The sequence below is a fragment of the Arachis stenosperma genome, chromosome 10 (assembly GCF_014773155.1).
Source record: "Arachis stenosperma cultivar V10309 chromosome 10, arast.V10309.gnm1.PFL2, whole genome shotgun sequence".
Lineage (NCBI taxonomy): Eukaryota > Viridiplantae > Streptophyta > Magnoliopsida > Fabales > Fabaceae > Arachis > Arachis stenosperma.
The window spans coordinates 94360911-94383441 of NC_080386.1; the positions used below are offsets into that span (position 1 = coordinate 94360911).

General features: G+C 41.1%; 1 non-coding gene across 1 annotated transcript; it reads right to left on the reverse strand.

The window, feature by feature from the left end:
* Positions 1-3855: 3855 nt before the first annotated feature.
* LOC130959646 (small nucleolar RNA R71) lies at positions 3856-3963 on the reverse strand. Its single transcript, XR_009078716.1, has one exon. It is a non-coding gene; the product is annotated as a small nucleolar RNA R71 (small nucleolar RNA).
* Between the last annotated feature and the right edge of the window lie 18568 nt (positions 3964-22531).

Here is a 22531-nt window from a genome sequence, read left to right on the forward strand (position 1 = left end):
ATGTTTTTAGTATGATCTAGTTAGTTTTTATTATATTATTATTAGTTTTTAGTTAAAATTCACTTTTCTGGACTTTACTATGAGTTTGTGTGTTTTTCTGTGATTTCAGATATTTTCTGGCTGAAATTGAGGGATCTGAGCAAAAATCTGATCCAGAGACTCAAAAGGACTGCAGATGCTGTTGGATTCTGACCTCCCTGCACTCGAAGTGGATTTTCTGGAGCTACAGAAGCCCAATTGGCGCGCTCTCAACGGCGTTGGAAAGTAGACATCCTGGGCTTTCCAGCAATATATGATAGTCCATACTTTGCCCAAGATTTGATGGCCCAAACCGGCGTTCAAAGTCACCTCAAGAAATTCCAGCGTTAAACGCCGGAACTGGCACCCAAATGGGAGTTAAACGCCCAAACTGGCATAAAAGCTGGTGTTTAACTCCAAGGAGAGTCTCTACACGAAAATGCTTCATTGCTCAGCCCAAGCACACACCAAGTGGGCCCGGAAGTGGATTTTTATGTCATTTACTCATCTTTGTACACCTTAGGCTACTAGTTTTCTATAAGTAGGACCTTTTACTATTGTATTTGACATCTTGGTAGCTATCTTTGAGTTTTATGCTATCTTAGATCATTTGGGAGGCTGGCCATTCGGCCATGCCTAGACCCTGTTCTTATGTATTTTCAACGGTGGAGTTTCTACACACCATAGATTAAGGTGTGGAGCTCTGCTGTACCTCGAGTATTAATGCAATTACTATTGTTCTTCTATTCAATTCCGCTTGTTCTTTGTCCAAGATATCACTTGTTCTTCAACTTGATGAATGTGATGATCCGTGACACTCATCATCATTCTCACTCATGAACAAAGTGACTGACAACCACTCTTGTTCTACAAGCATACGAGGCTCTAGTGTTTATCTCTTGGATTCCTGATACACGATGCATGGTTGATCGACTGACAACCGAGTGCTCGCCTGACAAACGAGCCAGCCATTCCGTGAGATCAGAGTCTTCGTGGTATAGGCAAGAACTGATGGCGGCATTCAAGAGAATCCGGAAGGTCTAACCTTGTCTGTGGTATTCTGAGTAGGATTCAATGATTGAATGACTGTGACGTGCTTCAAACTCCTGAAGGCGGGGCGTTAGTGACAGACGCAAAAGAATCACTGGATTCTATTCCGGCCTGATTGAGAACCGACAGATGGATAGCCGTGCCGTGACAGGGTGCGTTGAACATTTCCAATGAGAGGATGGGAGGTAGCCACTGACAACGGTGAAACTCTTGCATAAGCTTGCCATGGAAAGGAGTAAGAAGGATTGGATGAAGACTGTAGGAAAGCAGAGAGACGGAAGGGAAGGCATCTTCATACGCTTGTCTGAAGCTCTCACCAATGATATACATAAGTATCTCTATCTTTATCTTTATGCTTTATTCGTTTATCACTATACCCAATTGAGTCTGCCTGACTGAGATTTACAAGGTGACCATAGCTTGCTTCATACCAACAATCTCCGTGGGATCGACCCTTACTCACGTAAGGTATTACTTGGACGACCCAGTGCACTTGCTGGTTAGTTGTGCGAAGTTGTGTTTATGCCATGGTATTGTGCACCAAGTCTTTGGAGCCATTACCGGGGATTGTTCTTAAGCTGTGAAAAGTATTGATCACAATTTCGTGCACCAAGTTTTTGGCGCCGTTGCCGGGGATTGTTCGTGTATGGACAACTGACGGTTCATCTTGTTGCTTAGATTAGGTATTTATTTTTTTCGAAATTCTTGAAGATGAATTCTAGAGTTTCATGATGATTTGTTGAAATCTGGCTGGCTGAGAGGCCATGTCTAATCTCATTGGACCGAGGTTTCAACTTATCATCACAAAAGCTTGTTGATTTTTTATCAATCTTGCTTTTGGAGCAGTGATCTGCTAAGACTTGGCTGGCCTTTGGCCATGTCTAGTGTTTTGGACCGAAGCTTTCTTTGAAAGCTTGGCTGGCTGTGAAGCCATGTCTAATTCCTGGACTGGAGTCTTAGACTAGCATTGCACTGATTCCTGGAATTCTCATTAAGAATTTTGATATCTTTTTTCACTTAATTTTCGAAAATCACAAAAAAAAAAAAATTCATAAAATCATAAAAACCAAAAAATATTTGATGTTTCTTGCTTAAGTCTAGTGTCTCATCTTAAGTTTGGTGTCAATTGCATGCATTCATTCATGTGTCTTAAGGATCTTCAAGTAATTCTTGATGATTTCTTACTCTGATCTTTGAATTCTTTTGGCTTGAATGTTTATGTGTCTCATATAGTGTCAGTAGTATACAAACTGCTAAGTTTGGTATCCTGCATGCATTGTTATTTGATTCTTGTTGCATTTTGATTATTAAAAATCCAAAAATATTTGTAATTTGTGTCTTTTCAAGTCAATAATACAAAGAATTGAAGATTCAGAACATACTGCAGAGGAATTATACAGAAAAAGCTGAGCATTCGAAAATGCCCAGTGAAGAAGACAGACTGGCGTTTAAACGCCAGCCAGGGTACCTGGTTGGGCGTTTAACGCCCAAAAAGGGTGCATTTTGGGCGTTAAACGCCAGAATGGATACCATTCTGGGCGTTTAACGCCAGGATGGCACAAGGGGAAAGATTTTGTTTTCAAAATCAATTTTTTTCAAGTTTTCAAAGTTTTTCAAAATCAAATCTTTTTCAAATCATATCTTTTCAATCAAATGTTTTCAAAATCAATTTCTTTCCTTTTTCAAAGATACTTACTAACAATTAATGATTTGATTGAACATCTCAAGTTTGTTACCTTTTCTGTTGAGAAAGGTTTAATGTTTGAATCATATCTTTTCTTGTTAGGCAAGTCATTAATTTTTAAAATCAAATCTTTTTAAAATTGTTTTCAAATCATATCTTCTCAATCACATCTTTTTAAAAAAAAGAAAACCAATCATATCTTCTTAACCACATCTTTTTCAAAATAGTTTTCAATCAAATCTTCTTAATTTCTAATTTCAAAATCTTTTTCAAAAATCACTTGATTTCTTTTTCACTTTGAATTTTCGAAAATTATCAATCAATTTTTCAAAATGCTTTTGACATCTTCTTAATTAATTTTCGAAAATTCTCTTCCTCTCTTCCCACATCCTTCTATTTATGGAGTACTAATCCTTCTTAATGCACAAATTCGAACTCTATCTAATCAAGTTCGAATTCTTCTACCTCCTTCTTCTATTTTTCTTTTCCTCTGACACCTCAAGGAATCTCTATACTGTGACATAGAGGATTCCATATTTTCTTGTTCTCTTCTCCTTCATATGAGCAGGAACAAAGACAAAGGCATTCTTGTTGAAGCTGACCCTGAACCAGAAAGGACCTTGAAGCGAAAGCTAAGAGAAGCTAAGGCACAATTCTCTGTAGAGGACCTGACCGAATTCTTCAAAGAAGAAGAAGACATGGCAGCCGAAAACAACAACAATGCCAACAATGCAAGGAAGGTGCTGGGTGACTTTACTGCACCTACTCCCAACTTCTATGGGAGAAGCATCTCTATCCCTGCCATTGGAGCAAACAACTTTGAGCTTAAGCCTCAATTAGTTTCTCTAATGCAACAGAATTGCAAGTTCCATGGACTTCCAATGGAAGATCCTCATCAGTTTTTAGCTGAGTTCTTGCAAATCTGTGACACAGTCAAGACTAATGGGGTTGACCCTGAGGTCTACAAACTGATGCTATTCCCTTTTGCTGTAAGAGACAGAGCTAGAATATGGTTGGACTCTCAACCTAAAGAAAGCCTGGACTCTTGGAAAAAGCTAGTCAATGCCTTCTTGGCAAAGTTCTTTCCACCTCAGAAATGGAGTAAGCTTAGAGTGGAAGTCCAAACCTTCAGACAGAAGGATGGTGAATCCCTCTATGAAGCTTGGGAAAGATACAAACAATTAATCAGAAAATGTCCCTCAGACATGCTTTCTGAATGGAGCATCATATGTATTTTCTATGATGGTCTCTCTGAACCATCCAAGATGTCTTTGGATAGCTCTGCTGGAGGATCTCTTCATCTGAAGAAGAAACCTACTGGTGCACGAAATTGTGATCAATACTTTTCAAAACATAAACAATCCCCGGTAATGGCTCCAAAGACTTGGTGCTCAATACCATGGCATAAACACAACTTCGCACAACTAACCAGCAAGTGCACTGGGTCGTCCAAGTAATAAACCTTACGCGAGTAAGGGTCGATCCCACGGAGATTGGTGGTATGAAGCAAGCTATGGTCACCTTGTAAATCTCAGTCAGGCAGACTCAAATGGGTATAGTGATGAACGAAAATAACATAAAAGATAAAGACAGAGATACTTATGTATATCATTGGTGTAGGAGCTTCAGACAAGCGTATGAAGATGCCTTCCCTTCTGTCTCTCTGCTTTCCTACTGTCTTTATCCAATCCTTCTTACTCCTTTCCATGGCAAGCTTATGCAAGGGTTTCACCGTTGTCAGTGGCTACCTCCCATCCTCTCAGTGAAAATACGTCCCTGATGCTCTGTCACAGCATAGGCTAATCATCTGTCGGTTCTCAATCAGGCCGGAATAGAATCCAGTGATTCTTTTGCGTCTGTCACTAACGCCCCGCCCTCAAGAGTTTGAAGCACGTCACAGTCATTCAATCATTGAATCCTACTCAGAATACCACAGACAAGGTTAGACCTTCCGGATTCTCTTGAATGCCGCCATCAGTTCTCGCCTATACCACGAGGACTCCGATTAAAGAATCCAAGAGATATTCACTAAGCCTCATATGCTTGTAGAACAAGAATGGTTGTCAGTCACCTTGTTCATGAGTGAGAATGATGATGAGTGTCACAGATCATCACATTCATCAAGTTGAAGAACAAGTGATATCTTGGACAAAGAACAAGCGGAATTGAATAGAAGAACAATAGTAATTGCATTAATACTCGAGGTACAGCAGAGCTCCACACCTTAATCTATGGTGTGTAGAAACTCCACCGTTGAAAATACATAAGAACAAGGTCTAGGCATGGCCGTGAGGCCAGCCCTCAAATGATCTAAGAACTAGATGTCCGAAGATGATCAAAGGATCTAAAAATAATCCAAAGATCCAAATACAATAGTAAAAGGTCCTACTTATAGAAAACTAGTAGCCTAAGGTGTACAAATATGAGTAAATGACATAGAAATCCACTTCCGGGCCCACTTGGTGTGTGCTTGGGCTGAGCAATGAAGCATTTTCGTGTAGAGACTTGTCTTGGAGTTAAACGCCAGCTTTTATGCCAGTTTGGGCGTTTAACTCCCATTTAGGTGCCAGTTCCGGCGTTTAACGTTGGAATTTCTGTAGGTGACTTTGAACGCCGGTTTGGGCCATCAAATCTTGGGCAAAGTATGGACTATCATATATTGCTGGAAAGCGCAGGATGTCTACTTTCCAACGCCGTTGAGAGCGCGCCAATTGGGCTTCTGTAGCTCCAGAAAATCCACTTCGAGTGCAGGGAGGTCAGAATCCAACAGCATCTGCAGTCCTTTTCAGTCTCTGAATCAGATTTTTGCTCAGGTCCCTCAATTTCAGCCAGAAAATACCTGAAATCACAGAAAAACACACAAACTCATAGTAAAGTCCAGAAAAGTGAATTTTAACTAAAAACTAATAAAAATATACTAAGAACTCAACTAAAACTACTAAAAACATACTAAAAACAATGCCAAAAAGTGTATAAATTATCCGCTCATCACAACACGAAACTTAAATTGTTGCTTGTCCCCAAGCAACTGAAGATCAAATAAGATAAAAAGAAAAGAATATGCAATGAACTCCAAAAACATCTATGAAGATCAGTATTAATTAGATGAGCGGGGCTTTTAGCTTTTTGCCTCTGAATAGTTTTGGCATCTCACTTTCTCCTTTGAAACTCAGAATGATTGGCTTCTTTAGGAACTCAGAATCCAGATAGTGTTATTGATTCTCTTAGTTAAGTATGATGATTCTTGAACACAGCTACTTATTGAGTCTTGGCTGTGGCCCAAAGCACTCTGTCTTCCAGTATTACCACCGGATACATACATGCCACAGACACATAATTGGGTGAACCTTTTCAGATTGTGACTTAGCTTTGCTAAAGTCCCCAATTAGAGGTGTCCAGGGTTCTTAAGCACACTCTTATTGCCTTGGATCACAACTCTTTTTCTTTCTTTTTCTTTCTCTTTTCTCTTTTTTTTTTCGGTTTTTTTTTTTCGTTTGCTTCTTCTTCTTTTTTTTTTTGTATTCACTGCTTTTTCTTGCTTCAAGAATCATTTTTATGATTTTTCAGATCCTCAGTAACATGTCTCCTTTTTCATCATTCTTTCAAGAGCCAACATTCATGAACCACAAATTCAAAAGACATATGCACTGTTCAAGCATACATTCAAAGAACAAAAGTGTTGCCACCACATCAAAATAATTAAACTGTTATAAAATTCAAAATTCATGCAATTCTTTTCCTTTTCCATTAAGCACGTTTTTATTTAAGAAAGGTGATGGATTCATAGGACATTCATAACTTTAAGGCATAGACACTAAGACACTAATGATCATAAGACCCAAACATGGATAAACATAAGCATAAAAATTCGAAAAACAGAAGAATAAAGAACAAGGAAATCAAGGAACGGGTCCACCTTAGTGATGGCGGCTCTTCCTTCCTCTTGAAGGTCCTATGGAGTGTTTGAGCTCCTCAATGTCTCTTCCTTGCCTTTCTTGCTCCTCTCTCATGATTCTTTGATCTTCTCTTATTTCATGGAGGAGAATGGAGTGTTCTTGGTGCTCCACCCTTAGTTGTCCCATGTTGGAACTCAATTCTCCTAGGGAGGTGTTTAGTTGCTCCCAATAGTTTTGTGGAGGAAAGTGCATCCCTTGAGGTATCTCAGGGATCTCATGATGAGAGGGGTCTCTTGTGTGCTCCATCCTTTTCTTGGTAATGGGCTTATCCTCATCAATGGTGATGTCTCCCTCTATGTCAACTCCAACTGAATAACAGAGGTGACAAATGAGGTGAGGAAAAGCTAACCTTGCTAAGGTAGAGGACTTATCCGCCACCTTGTAGAGTTCTTGGGCTATAACCTCATGAACTTCCACTTCTTCTCCAATCATGATGCTATGGATCATGATGGCCCGGTCTAAAGTAACTTCGGACCGGTTGCTAGTGGGAATGATTGAGCGTTGGATGAACTCCAACCATCCTCTAGCCACAGGTTTGAGGTCATGCCTTCTTAATTGAACCGGCTTGCCTCTTGAATCTCTCTTCCATTGTGCGCCCTCTTCACATATGATTGTGAGGACTTGGTCCAACCTTTGATCAAAGTTGACCCTTCTTGTGTAAGGATGTTCATCTCCTTGCATCATAGGCAAATTGAACACCACCCTCACACTTTCCGGACTAAAATCCAAGTATTTCCCCCGAACCATAGTAAGATAATTCTTTGGATCCGGGTTCATACTTTGATCATGGCTCTTGGTGATCCATGCATTGGCATAGAACTCTTGAACCATCAAGATTCCAACTTGTTGAATGGGGTTGGTAAGTACTTTCCAACCTCTTCTTTGGATCTCATGGCGGATCTCCGGATATTCACCCTTTTTGAGTGAAAAGGGGACCTCGGGGATCACCTTCTTCAAGGGCACAACTTCATAGAAGTGGTCTTGATGCACCCTTGAGATGAACCTATCCATCTCCCATGACTCGGAGGTGGAAGCTTTTGCCTTCCCTTTCCTCTTTCTAGAGGTTTCTCCGGCCTTGGATGCCATAATGGTTATGGAAAAACGAAAAAGCAACGCTTTTACCACACCAAACTTAAAATGTTTGCTCGTCCTCGAGCAAAAGAAGAAAGAAGAGAGGAGAAGAAGAAGAAATGAAGAAAAAGGGAATGGCTTAATGTATTCGGCCAAGGGGGAAAGAAGAGGTGTTTTGGTTGTGTGAAAATGAAGGAGTGAAGAAGGGTATTTATAGGAGAGAGGGGAGATGGGGTTCGGCCATATTGGGTGGGTTTGGGAGGGAAAGTGGTTTGAATTTGAAAAGTGAGGTTGGTGGGGTTGGTGGGGATCCTGTGGGGTCCACAGATCCCGTGGTGTCAAGGAAAAGTCATCCCTGCACCAAATGTTGCTCAAAATCACGTTTTGAGGCATTTCTGGCGTTAAACGCCGGGCTGATGCCCATTCCTGGCGTTTAACGCCAGGTTCTTGCCCTTTTCTGGCGTTTAACGCCAGTCTGGTGCCCCTTTCTGGCGTTAAACGCCCAGAATGGTGCCAGACTGGGCGTTAAATGCCCAACTGCTAGGCTTACTGGCGTTTGAACGCCAGCAGCTTCTTCCTCCAGGGTGTGCTGTTTTTCTTCCTGTTTTTCATTTTGTTTTTGCTTTTTCAATGGATTTTGTGACTTCTTATGATCATCAACCTACAAAAAACATAAAATAACAAAAGAACTATATAAAATATAATCATTGGGTTGCCTCCCAACAAGCGCTTCTTTAATGTCAGTAGCTTGACAGAGAGCTCTCATGGAGCCTCACAGATACTCAGAGCAATGTTGGAACCTCCCAACACCAAACTTAGAGTTTGAATGTGGGGGTTCAACACCAAACTTAGAGTTTGGTTGTGGCCTCCCAACACCAAACTTAGAGTTTGACTGTGGGGGCTCTTCTTGACTCTGATTTGAGAGAAGCTCTTCATGCTTCATCTCTATGGTGACAGAGGGATATCCTTGAGCCTTAAACACAAAGGATTCTCCATTCACTTGAATGATCAGTTCACCTCCATCAACATCAATCACAGCCTTTGCTGTGGCTAGGAAGGGTCTGCCAAGGATGATGGTTTCATCCATGCACTTCCCAGTCTCTAGGACTATGAAATCAGTAGGGATGTAATGGTCTTCAACCTTTACCAAAACATTCTCTACAAGTCCATGAGCTTGTTTCCTTGAGTTGTCTGCCATCTCTAATGAGATTCTTGCAGCTTGTACCTCAAGATCCCTAGCTTCTCCATTCTGAGAGGGCATGAGGTTTACACTTGACCCTAAGTCACACAGAGCCTTCTTGAAGGTCACGGTGCCTATGGTACAAGGTATGGAAAACTTCCCAGGATCTTGTCTCTTTTGAGGTAATTTCTGCCTAGACAAGTCATCCAGTTCTTTGGTGAGCAAAGGAGGTTCATCCTTCCAAGTCTCATTTCCAAATAACTTGTCATTTAGTTTCATGATTGCTCCAAGGTACTTAGCAACTTGCTCTTCAGTGACATACTCATCCTCTTCAGAGGAAGAATACTCATCAGAGCTCATGAAAGGCAGAAGTAAGTCCAATGGAATCTCTATGGTCTCATTTTGAGTCCCAGATTCCCATGGTTCCTCATTGGGGGACTCATTGGAGGCTAGTGCACACCCATTGAGTTCTTCCTCAGTGGCGTTCACTTCCTCCCCTTCCTCTCCAACTTCGGCCATATTGATGGCTTTGCACTCTCCTTTTGGATTTTCTTCTGTGTTGCTTGGAAGAGTACTTGGAGGGAGTTCAGTAACTTTCTTGCTCAGCTGTCCCACTTGTCCTTCCAAATTCCTAATGGAAGACCTTGTTTCAGTCATGAAACTTTGAGTGGTTTTGATTAGATCAGAGACCATGGTTGCTAAGTCAGAGGGGTTCTGCTTAGAATTCTCTGTCTGTTGCTGAGAAGATGATGGAAAAGGCTTGCCATTGCTAAACCTGTTTCTTCCACCATTGTTGTTGTTGAAACCTTGTTGAGGTCTCTCTTGATTCTTCCATGAGAGATTTGGGTGATTTCTCCATGAAGAATTATAGGTGTTACCATAGGGTTCTCCTAGGTAATTCACCTCTTCCATTGAAGGGTTCTCAGGATCATAAGCTTCTTCCTCAGATGAAGCCTCCTTAGTACTGCTTGGTGCATTTTGCATTCCAGACAGACTTTGAGAAATCAAATTGACTTGTTGAGTCAATATCTTGTTCTGAGCCAATATGGCATTCAGAGCATCAATCTCAAGAACTCCTTTCTTCTGACTTGTCCCATTGTTCACAGATTCCTTTCAGAAGTGTACATGAATTGGTTATTTGCAACCATCTCAATTAGCTCTTGAGCCTCTGTAGGCGTCTTCTTCAGATGAAGAGATCCTCCAGCAGAGCTATCCAAAGACATCTTGGATAGTTCAGAGAGACCATCATAGAAAATACCTATGATGCTCCATTCAGAAGCATGTCAGAAGGACATCTTCTGATCAATTGTTTGTATCTTTCCCAAGCTTCATAGAGGGATTCTCCATCCTTCTGTCTGAAGGTTTGGACTTCCACTCTAGCTTACTCCATCTTTGTGGTAGAAAGAACTTTGCCAAGAAGGCATTGACTAGCTTTTCCCAAGAGTCCAGGCTTTCTTTAGGTTGAGAGTCCAACCATATCCTAGCTCTGTCTCTTACAGCAAAAGGGAATAGCATCAGTCTATAGACCTCAGGGTCAACCCCATTAGTCTTGACTGTGTCACAGATTTGCAAGAATTCAGCTAAAAACTGATGAGGATCTTCCATTGGAAGTCCATGGAACTTGCAATTCTGTTGCATTAGAGAAACCAATTGAGGCTTAAGCTCAAAGTTGTTTGCTCCAATGGCAGGGATAGAGATGCTTCTCCCATAAAATCAGGAGTAGGTGCAGTAAAGTCACCCAGCACCTTCCTTGCATTGTTTGCATTATTGTTGTTTTCGGCTGCCATGTCTTCTTCTTCCTTGAAGAATTCGGTCAGGTCCTCTAAAGAGAGTTGTGCTTTGACTTCTCTTAGTTTTCTCTTCAAGGTCCTTTCGGGTTCAGGGTCAGCTTCAACAAGAATGCCTTTGTCTCTGCTCCTGCTCATATGAAAGAGAAGAGAACAAGAAAATGTGGAGTCCTCTATGTCACAGTATAGAGATTCCTTGAGGTGTCAGAGGAAAAGAGAAATAGAAAGAAGAAGGAGAAGAAGAATTCGAACTTTACTTAGATAAGGTTCGAATTGTGCATTGAGAAGGAGTGGTACTCCATAAATAGAAGGATGTGAGAAGGAGGGAAGAAGATTTCCGAAAATTAATTAAAATATTTTGAAAACATTTTTGAAAAACATTAATTGATTTTCGAAAATCAAAGTGGAAAAGAAACCAAGTGATTTTTGAAAAAGATTTTTAAATTAGAAATAAAAAAGATTTGATTGAGAACTATTTTGAAAAAGATGTGATTAAGAAGATATGATTGAAAAGTTATGGTTTTAAAAAGATTTGATTTGAAAACAATTTTAAAAAGATTTGATTTGAAAAATTAATTACTTGCCTAACAAGAAAAGATATGAGTCAAACATGAAACCTTCCTTAATAGAAAAGGCAAAAAATGTTCAATCAAATCATTAATTGTTAGTAAGTATCTTTGAAAAAGGAAATTGATTTTGAAAACATTTGATTGAAAAGATATGATTTGAAAAAGATTTGATTGTGAAAAACTTTGAAAACTTGAAAAAAATTTGATTTGAAAAACAAAATCTTCCCCCTAGCACCATCCTGGCGTTAAACGCCCAGAATGGTATCCATTCTGGCGTTTAACGCCCAAAATGCACCCCTTTTGGGCGTTAAACGCCCAACCAGGTACCCTGGCTGGCGTTTAAACGCCAGTCTGCCTTCTTCACTGGGCATTTTCGAATGCCCAGCTTTTTCTGTATAATTCCTCTGCAGTATGTTCTGAATCTTCAATTCTTTGTATTATTGACTTGAAAAGACACAAATTAAAAATATTTTTGGATTTTTTTAATAATCAAAATGCAACAAGAATCAAATAACAATGCATGCAAGACACCAAACTTAGCAGTTTGTATACTACTGACACTATATGAGACACATAAACACTCAAGTCAAAGAATTCAAAGATCAGAGTAAGAATCATCAAGAATTACTTGAAGATCCTTAAGACACATGAATGAATGCATGCAATTGACACCAAACTTAAGATGAGACACTAGACTCAAGCAAGAAGTATTTTTGGTTTTTATGATTTTCTAATTTTTTTGTGTTTTTTTCGAAAATTAAGTGAAAACATCAAAATTCTTAATGAGAATTTCAGGAATCAGTGCAATGCTAGTCTAAGACTCCGGTCCAGGAATTAGACATGGCTTCACAGCCAGCCAAGCTTTCAAAGAAAGCTTCGGTCCAAAACACTAGACATGGCCAAAGGCCAGCCAAGCCTTAGCAGATCACTGCTCCAAAAGCAAGATCAACAAGCTCTTGTGATGATAAGTTGAAACCTCGGTCCAATGAAATTAGACATGGCTTTACAGCCAGCCAGATTTCAGCAAATCATCATGAAACTCTAGAATTCATCTTCAAGAATTTCGAAAAAAAATAAATGCCTAATCTAAGCAACAAGATGAACCGTCAGTTGTCCATACACAAGAACAATCCCCGGCAACGGCGCCAAAAACTTGGTGCACGAAATTGTGATCAATACTTTTCAAAACATAAACAATCCCCGGTAATGGCTCCAAAGACTTGGTGCTCAATACCATGGCATAAACACAACTTCGCACAACTACCAGCAAGTGCACTGGGTCGTCCAAGTAATAAACCTTACGCGAGTAAGGGTCGATCCCACGGAGATTGGTGGTATGAAGCAAGCTATGGTCACTTGTAAATCTCAGTCAGCAGACTCAAATGGTATAGTGATGAACGAAAATAACATAAAAGATAAAGACAGAGATACTTATGTATATCATTGGTGTAGGAGCTTCAGACAAGCGTATGAAGATGCCTTCCCTTCTGTCTCTCTGCTTTCCTACTGTCTTCATCCAATCCTTCTTACTCCTTTCCATGGCAAGCTTATGCAAGGGTTTCACCGTTGTCAGTGGCTACCTCCCATCCTCTCAGTGAAAATACGTCCCTGATGCTCTGTCACAGCATAGGCTAATCATCTGTCGGTTCTCAATCAGGCCGGAATAGAATCCAGTGATTCTTTTGCGTCTGTCACTAACGCCCCGCCCTCAGAGTTTGAAGCACGTCACAGTCATTCAATCATTGAATCCTACTCAGAATACCACAGACAAGGTTAGACCTTCCGGATTCTCTTGAATGCCGCCATCAGTTCTCGCCTATACCCACGAGGACTCCGATTAAAGAATCCAAGAGATATTCACTAAGCCTCATATGCTTGTAGAACAAGAATGGTTGTCAGTCACCTTGTTCATGAGTGAGAATGATGATGAGTGTCACAGATCATCACATTCATCAAGTTGAAGAACAAGTGATATCTTGGACAAAGAACAAGCGGAATTGAATAGAAGAACAATAGTAATTGCATTAATACTCGAGGTACAGCAGAGCTCCACACCTTAATCTATGGTGTGTAGAAACTCCACCGTTGAAAATACATAAGAACAAGGTCTAGGCATGGCCGTGAGGCCAGCCCTCAAATGATCTAAGAACTAGATGTCCGAAGATGATCAAAGGATCTAAAAATAATCCAAAGATCCAAATACAATAGTAAAAGGTCCTACTTATAGAAAACTAGTAGCCTAAGGTGTACAAATATGAGTAAATGACATAGAAATCCACTTCCGGGCCCACTTGGTGTGTGCTTGGGCTGAGCAATGAAGCATTTTCGTGTAGAGACTTGTCTTGGAGTTAAACGCCAGCTTTTATGCCAGTTTGGGCGTTTAACTCCCATTTAGGTGCCAGTTCCGGCGTTTAACGCTGGAATTTCTGTAGGTGACTTTGAACGCCGGTTTGGGCCATCAAATCTTGGGCAAAGTATGGACTATCATGAATTGCTGGAAAGCCCAGGATGTCTACTTTCCAACGCCGTTGAGAGCGCGCCAATTGGGCTTCTGTAGCTCCAGAAAATCCACTTCGAGTGCAGGGAGGTCAGAATCCAACAGCATCTGCAGTCCTTTTCAGTCTCTGAATCAGATTTTTGCTCAGGTCCCTCAATTTCAGCCAGAAAATACCTGAAATCACAGAAAAACACACAAACTCATAGTAAAGTCCAGAAAAGTGAATTTTAACTAAAAACTAATAAAAATATACTAAGAACTCAACTAAAACTACTAAAAACATACTAAAAACAATGCCAAAAAGTGTATAAATTATCCGCTCATCACCTACAGAAGCTCAGGAACTAATTGAAATGGTTGCAAATAACCAATTCATGTACACTTCTGAAAGAAATCCTGTGAACAATGGGACAAGTCAGAAGAAAGGAGTTCTTGAGATTGATGCTCTGAATGCCATTTTGGTTCAGAATAAGATATTGTCTCAACAAGTCAATTTGATTTCTCAAAGTCTGTCTGGAATGCAAAATGCACCAAGCAGTACTAAGGATGCTTCATCTGAGGAAGAAGCTTATGATCCTGAGAACCCTTCAATGGAAGAGGTGAATTACCTAGGAGAACCCTATGGAAACACCTATAATTCTTCATGGAGAAATCACCCAAATTTCTCATGGAAGAATCAAGAGAAACCTCAACAAGGTTTCAATAACAATAATGGTGGAAGAAACAGGTTTAGCAATGGCAAGCCTTTTCCATCATCTTCTCAGCAACAGACAGAGAGTTCTAAGCAGAACACTTCTGACTTAGCAACCATGGTCTCTGATCTAATCAAAACCACTCAAAGTTTCATGACTGAAACAAGGTCTTCCATTAGGAATTTGGAAGCACAAGTGGGACAGCTGAGCAAGAAAGTTACTGAACTCCCTCCTAGTACTCTCCCAAGTAATACAGAAGAAAATCCAAAAGGAGAGTGCAAAGCCATAACCATGGCCGAATTTGGAGAGGAAGTAGATGAAGTGGACGCCACTGAGGAAGACCTCAATGGGCGTGCACTGACCTCCACTGAGTTCCCCAATGAGGAACCATGGGACTCTGAGGCTCAAAATGAGACCATAGAGATTCCATTGGACTTACTTCTGCCATTCATGAGCTCTGATGAGTATTCTTCCTCTGAAGAGGATGAGTATGTCACTGAAGAGCAAGTTGCTAAATACCTTGGAGCAATCATGAAGCTAAATGACAAGTTATTTGGAAATGAGACTTGGGAAGATAAACCTCCTTTGCTCACCAAAGAACTGGATGACTTGTCTAGGCAGAAATTACCTCAAAAGAGACAAGATCCTGGGAAGTTTTCCATACCTTGTACCATAGGCACCATGACCTTCAAGAAGGCTCTGTGTGACTTAGGGTCAAGTGTAAACCTCATGCCTCTCTCTGTAATGGAGAAGCTAAGGATCTTTGAGGTACAAGCTGCAAGAATCTCACTAGAGATGGCAGACAACTCAAGAAAACAAGCTCATGGACTTGTAGAGAATGTTCTGGTAAAAGTTGAAGACCATTACATCCCTACTGATTTCATTGTCCTAGAAACTGGGAAATGCATGGATGAATCCATCATCCTTGGCAGACCCTTCCTAGCCACAGCAAAGGCTGTGATTGATGTTGATGGAGGTGAACTAACCATTCAAGTGAATGAAAAATCCTATGTGTTTAAGGCTCAAGGATATCCCTCTGTCACCATGGAGAAGAAGCATGAAGAGCTTCTCTCTAATCAGAGACAAACAGAGCCCCCACAGTCAAACTCTAAGTTTGGTGTTGGGAGGCCACAACCAAACTCTAAGTTTGGTGTTGAACCCCCACATTCAAACTCTAAGTTTGGTGTTGGGAGGTTCCAACATTGCTCTGAGTATCTGTGAGGCTCCATGAGAGCCCTCTGTCAAGCTACTGACATTAAAGAAGCGCTTGTTGGGAGGCAACCCAATGATTATATTTTATATATTTTCTTTTGTTATTTTATGTCTTTTGTAGGTTGATGATCATAAGAAGTCACAAAATCAATTGAAAAAGCAAAAACAGAATGAAAAACAGGAAGAAAAACAGCACACCCTGGAGGAAGAATTCACTGGCGTTTAAACGCCAGTGAGGTTATGATACGTAAAAATTAGATTTCACGTATGACCGGCAAGTATACCGGGTCGTATCAAGTAGTAAAACTCACTTAGAGTGAGGTCGATCCCACGGAGATTGGTAGATTAAGCAACTTTAGTTAAATGGTAGATTTAGTTAAGCGAATAAGATTTTGATTTTGTGATTAATGTAACTTTTGAACATAAGTGCAGGAATTTAAATTGCAAGGAATTTAAGAACAAGACAATAGAAATATAATGAATGGTAAATAACGGAAACTTAAATTGCAAGAAACTTAAATGACATCAAAAGTAAATTGCAGTAAAATAAAGTGCTGAATTCTAAGGAGCATAAGAGTAAATAGCAAGAAATAAAGAAACAGAATGTAAATGACAAGAATATTAAATTGCAAGAGTGTAGAAGGGGATTGGGAAATGGGTAATCAAATAACTAGAGCAAGAGAAATGAGAATTAATGATAAAGAAGATCATTAGGGATCAGAGATGTTAGTTTTCATGAATTGATGTTAGTCAAATCTTCCTCAATCATGGGTATAGTTCCATGGCAAATGGGTGATTGAATCCCAATCTCTTGGTGAGTCAATCTCTCTCAACATAACCAATTGCCACTCTCGTGATCTAATTGTTCATGAGAAGAGATGAAGCTCAATTTTAATCCAGCCACACAATTCCCATAATCTCAACCAAGGAGAGTTACATCTCACATACTAACCAAGGTATATTGATTAAGGAAATCATGAAAGGATGAACTCTAAACTGAATTATGTGGCTCATTCCTCAATCTCACCACATAATTCATATAGATTAACCCCTCTCTCGATGGTGGTTGAATCTTTGAAGAGCAAGAGTTTCCTCTTTAGATCAACCACTAGAATTGAGGAGGAGAAGATGGGTTCACCAATTCATTCCAACCAACAGAGCTCCTCCCCCTAATGAAAGTGGGGTTTAGTGAGTCATTGCTCCAATTTCAACAACAATTGCCATAAATCAAAATTAAACTAAGTATAAAGGAAGAAGAAGAAGAAAATGAAATGCTTAAAGATTAAGAAAATGAAGAAGAGAAGCTCCAAGATGAACCAAAATTGGCTCTCTGGGTCTCCTCTCGGAAGTACCAAAAAAGTTTCCAATACAAGTGCTAAAAAGTGTAAAAATGTCTAAGTGTCAAAAAGTAAAGTAAAAGTGTAAAAAGTCCCCTACAAGTACATTAATCTCTTCTATTTATACTACTCCTAAAACTCTTCAGAGATCTTCAATTTGGGTTAGCAATGTGGGCTTTCTCATTGTTGAATTCTTGGCTCAATTGGAGGTGTTGCTAGGCTTGGAAAGGAAGGGTTCATTCATCATGATTCTGGCCCATTGGCTTGGTGTTATTGGCACTAACTCCAGGCCAAATGCACGTTGGCAACGTGCAGGACAATTTCCTGGGCATGAAGTATGAGACTTGGGCGTTGCTAGCCCAAGTTGTTGCCAACAACTTGCTTTTCCTCTTCTTGGCCTTACTTTCATGCTAAATGTAGCCCAGAATTTGAGTGTCAACCTTCAGCTTCAATCTGGACTATTATACATCATTGAAAAGCTCTTGATGTCTATTTTCTAATGCCACTGGAATCACCTCAATTGGACTTTCCTAGCTCAAGTTATGGTTCCTCAAAGAAGGTAAGGTCAAGCTGCCAAGTTGTTGCCAAGTTGTTGTGAATAACGCACCCTCAACCCCAAGTTGGCAACGTGCCCGTGCATCACTCTCCCAAGGCAAGGACTTGGGGCTGGCGTTGTTGCAAAACACGCCCCCCTTGTGGCACGTTGGCAACGTGCTCGACCCACACCCCAAGGCCAATCTCTAGCTTTCTTGAATTTCACTTCATGTTCTTGTTTTAGGGCCTAAAGATGACTCTGGTTTGGCTTCAATTTTGTGCTCCATCATAGACTATTATATGGGTGGAAAGCTCTGAATGTCAGCTTTCCAATGCAACTGGAAGCACTCAATTTGGATCTCTGTAGCTCAAGATATCTTCCATTGAAGAGGACATGGTCAGGCTGCCTTGTTGGAGTTGTTGTGAATAACGCCCATACATTTCAAGTTAGCAACGTGCACCATAATTTCCTGGCGTTGTTGTGAATAACTCCTTCTCTTTAGCACGTTGGCAACGTGCTCGAGCCCTTCTCAAGGCTCCATGCTTGCTTCCTGGCGTTGGCAACGTGCATGGCAAGGCCATTGGGCGTTGGCAACGTGCATGGTACATCTCCCTGGCGTTGGCAACTTGAATGGTGCCTCTCCCTGGCGTTAGCAACTTGGATGATGCCTTGATTGGCGTTGGCAACGCGGATGGTGCCTTTGATTGGCGTTGGCAACGCGGATGGTGGGCTGATGGGCGTTTGCAACGCGGTTGGTGCGCCATTGGGCGTTTGGCAACCTGGTTGGTGCGCCATTGGGCGTTGGCAACCTGGTTGGTGCGCCAAGACTTGGTGCCAAAATTTGCTTGTGTGTGGCGTTGGCAACGCCCTCCTCAAGTTGGCAACGCCAACTTTGCTTCTTCCAGGGCCAAGCTTGCCTTGTGTTGTGGCGCTGGCAACGTGGATCTCAAGTTGGCAACGCCAACTTTGCTCCTTGGTTGCCTCCAGGGTCAAGCTTGCTTGCTTGTGGCTTGTGTGTGGCGTTGGCAACTTGGTTCTAGAGTTGGCAACGCCAACTTTGCTTCCGAGGCTGCCTGGCGTTGCCAAGAACAACGCCCCTTATCCTCCAAGTTGGCAACGCCAACTTCTTGCCCAGCTTGCATCATTCTTGCTTTCATGCATCCTTGTTTCATCACCTATCATCAACAAGGGAAATAGCTTCAAAGTCTTACCAATTCATGCAATAAATTTCATGAGATTCATTCATACTCATTCATATGTGCATTCCTTAAATCATGTGCATGAATTTGGCTAGAATCAACACATTCCTAAGTACTCTCATGCATGGGAACAAAACTCATAAAAGGACTTGTTTATTTAGAGAAAATGAGTGAAATTAAGCTAAAACTAACTAAACTAACTAACTAATAATGCAAATATGCATTTGCATCAGGTTAGCAGTTGGGCGTTTAACGCCCAGTCTGGCACCATTCTGGGCGTTTAACGCCAGAAAGGGGCACCAGACTGGCGTTAAACGCCAGAAAAGGGCAAGAACCTGGCGTTAAACGCCAGGAATGGGCATCAGCCCGGCGTTTAACTCCAGAAATGGCTCAAAACGTGATTTTGAGCAACATTTGGTGCAGGGATGACTTTTCCTTGACACCACAGGATCTGTGGATCCCACAGGATCCCCACTTACCCCACCACCACTCTCTCTCTTCTTCCCCCATTCACCAATCACCTCAATACCTCTTCCCCAAAACCCCTTCACCTATCAAATCCCATCTTTCTCTTCACCACTCACATCCATCCTTCATAAAACCCCACCAACTTCACCCTTCAAATTCAAACCACTTTCCCTCCCAAACCCACCCATAATGGCCGAACCCCATATCCACTCTCTCCTATAAATACCCTTCTTCACTCCTTCATTTTCACACAACCTAAACACCACTTCCCCCCTCCTTGGCTGAATACATAAGCCATCTCCTTCTCCCTCATTTCTTCTTCTTCTACTCTCTTCTTTCTTCTTTTGCTCGAGGACGAGCAAACCTTTTAAGTTTGGTGTGGTAAAAGCGTTGCTTTTTCGTTTTTCCATAACCATTTATGGCATCCAAGGCCGGAGAAACCTCTAGAAAGAGGAAAGGGAAGGCAAAAGCTTTCACCTCTGAGTCATGGGAGATGGATAGATTCATCTCAAGGGTGCATCAAGACCACTTCTATGAAGTTGTGGCCTTGAAGAAGGTGATCCCTGTGGTCCCCTTTTCACTCAAAAAGGGTGAATATCCGGAGATCCGCCATGAGATCCGAAGAAGAGGTTGGGAAGTGCTTACCAACCCCATTCAACAAGTTGGAATCTTGATGGTTCAAGAGTTCTATGCCAATGCATGGATCACCAAGAACCATGATCAAAGTGTGAACCCGGATCCAAAGAATCATCTTACTATGGTTCGGGGGAAATACTTGGATTTTAGTCCGGAAAATGTAAGGTTAGCATTCAACTTGCCCATGATGCAAGGAGATGAACATCCTTACACTAGAAGGGTCAACTTTGATCAAAGGTTGGACCAAGTCCTCACAGTCATATGTGAAGAGGGCGCACAATGGAAGAGAGATTCAAGAGGCAAGCCGGTTCAATTGAGAAGGCATGACCTCAAGCCCATGGCTAGAGGATGGTTGGAGTTTATCCAACGCTCAATCATTCCCACTAGCAACCGGTCCGAAGTTACTCTAGACCGGGCCATCATGATTCATAGCATCATGATTGGAGAAGAAGTGGAAGTTCATGAGGTTATAGCCCAAGAACTCTATAAAGTGGCGGACAAGTCTTCCACCTTGGCAAGGCTAGCCTTTCCTCATCTCATTTGTCACCTCTGTTATTCAGTTGGAGTTGACATAGAAGGAGATATCCCCATTGATGAGGACAAGCCCATCACCAAGAAAAGGATGGAGCAAACAAGAGATCCTTCTCATCATGAGATCCCTGAGATACCTCAAGGGATGCACTTTCCTCCACAAGACTATTGGGAGCAACTGAACACCTCCCTAGGAGAATTGAGTTCCAACATGGGACAACTAAGGGTGGAGCACCAAGAACATTCCATCCTCCTCCATGAAATTAGAGAAGATCAAAGAATCATGAGAGAGGAGCAACAAAGACAAGGAAGAGACATTGAGGAGCTCAAGCACTCCATAAGACCTTCAAGAGGAAGAACAAGCCGCCATCACTGAGGTGGACCCGTTCTTTAATCTCCTTGTTCTTTAATTTTCTGTTTTTCGAATTTTAGTGCTTATGTTTATCTATGTTTGTGTCTTATGATCATTAGTGTCTATGCCTTAAAGTTATGAGTGTCCTATGAATCCATCACCTTTCTTAAACAAATGTTCTTAATTGAAAAAGAAAAGAATTGCATGAATTTTAAATTTTATAACAGTTTAATTATTTTGATGTGGTGGCAACACTTTTGTTCTCTGAATGTATGCTTGAACAGTGCATATGTCTTTTGAATTTGTGGTTCATGAATATTGGCTCTTGAAAGAATGATGAAAAAGGAGACATGTTACTGAGGATCTGAAAAATCATAAAAATGATTCTTGAAGCAAGAAAAAGCAGTGAATACAAAAAAAAAAAAGAGAAAAGAAAGGGGCAAGCGAAAAAAAAAACCGAAAAAAAAAGAGAAAAAGAAAGAAAAAAGAAAGAAATAAAGTTGTGATCCAAGGCAATAAGAGTGTGCTTAAGAACCCTGGACACCTCTAATTGGGGACTTTAGCAAAGCTGAGTCACAATCTGAAAAGGTTCACCCAATTATGTGTCTGTGGCATGAATGTATCCGGTGGTAATACTGGAAGACAGAGTGCTTTGGGCCACGGCCAAGACTCAATAAGTAGCTGTGTTCAAGAATCATCATACTTAACTAGGAGAATCAATAACACTATCTGGATTCTGAGTTCCTAAAGAAGTCAATCATTCTGAGTTCCAAAGGATAAAGTGAGATGCCAAAACTATTCAGAGGCAAAAAGCTAAAAGCCCCACTCATCTAATTAATACGGATCTTCATAGATGTTTTTGGAGTTCATTGCATATTCTCTTCTTTTTATCCTATTTGATCTTCAGTTGCTTGGTGGTGCACGAAATTGTGATCAATACTTTTCAAAACATAAACAATCCCCGGTAATGGCTCCAAAGACTTGGTGCTCAATACCATGGCATAAACACAACTTCGCACAACTAACCAGCAAGTGCACTGGTTCGTCCAAGTAATAAACCTTACGCGAGTAAGGGTCGATCCCACGGAGATTGGTGGTATGAAGCAAGCTATGGTCACCTTGTAAATCTCAGTCAGGCAGACTCAAATGGGTATAGTGATGAACGAAAAAAGATAAAGATAGAGATACTTATGTATATCATTGGTGTAGGAGCTTCAGACAAGCATATGAAGATGCCTTCCCTTCCGTCTCTCTGCTTTCCTACTGTCTTCATCCAATCCTTCTTACTCCTTTCCATGGCAAGCTTGTGTAGGGTTTCACCGTTGTCAATGGCTACCTCCCATCCTCGCAGTGAAAGCTAATGCACGCACTCTGTCACAGTACTGCCAATCACCGGTGTGGTTCCCTCCCCTACCGGAATAGAATCCCTCTTTTGCGTCTGTCACTAACGCCCAGTAGGTTACAGGTTTGAAGCACGTCACAGTCATTCAATCATTGAATCCTACTCAGAATACCACAGACAAGGTTAGACCTTCCGGATTCTCTTGAATGCCGCCATCAGTTCTTGCCTATACCACGAAGATTCCGATTAAAGAATCCAGAGAGATTTCACTAAGCCTCATATGCTTGTAGAACAAGAATGGTTGTCAGTCACCTTGTTCATGAGTGAGAATGATGATGAGTGTCAATCATCACCTTCATCAAGTTGAAGAACAAGTGATATCTTGGACAAAGAACAAGCGGAATTAAATAGAAGA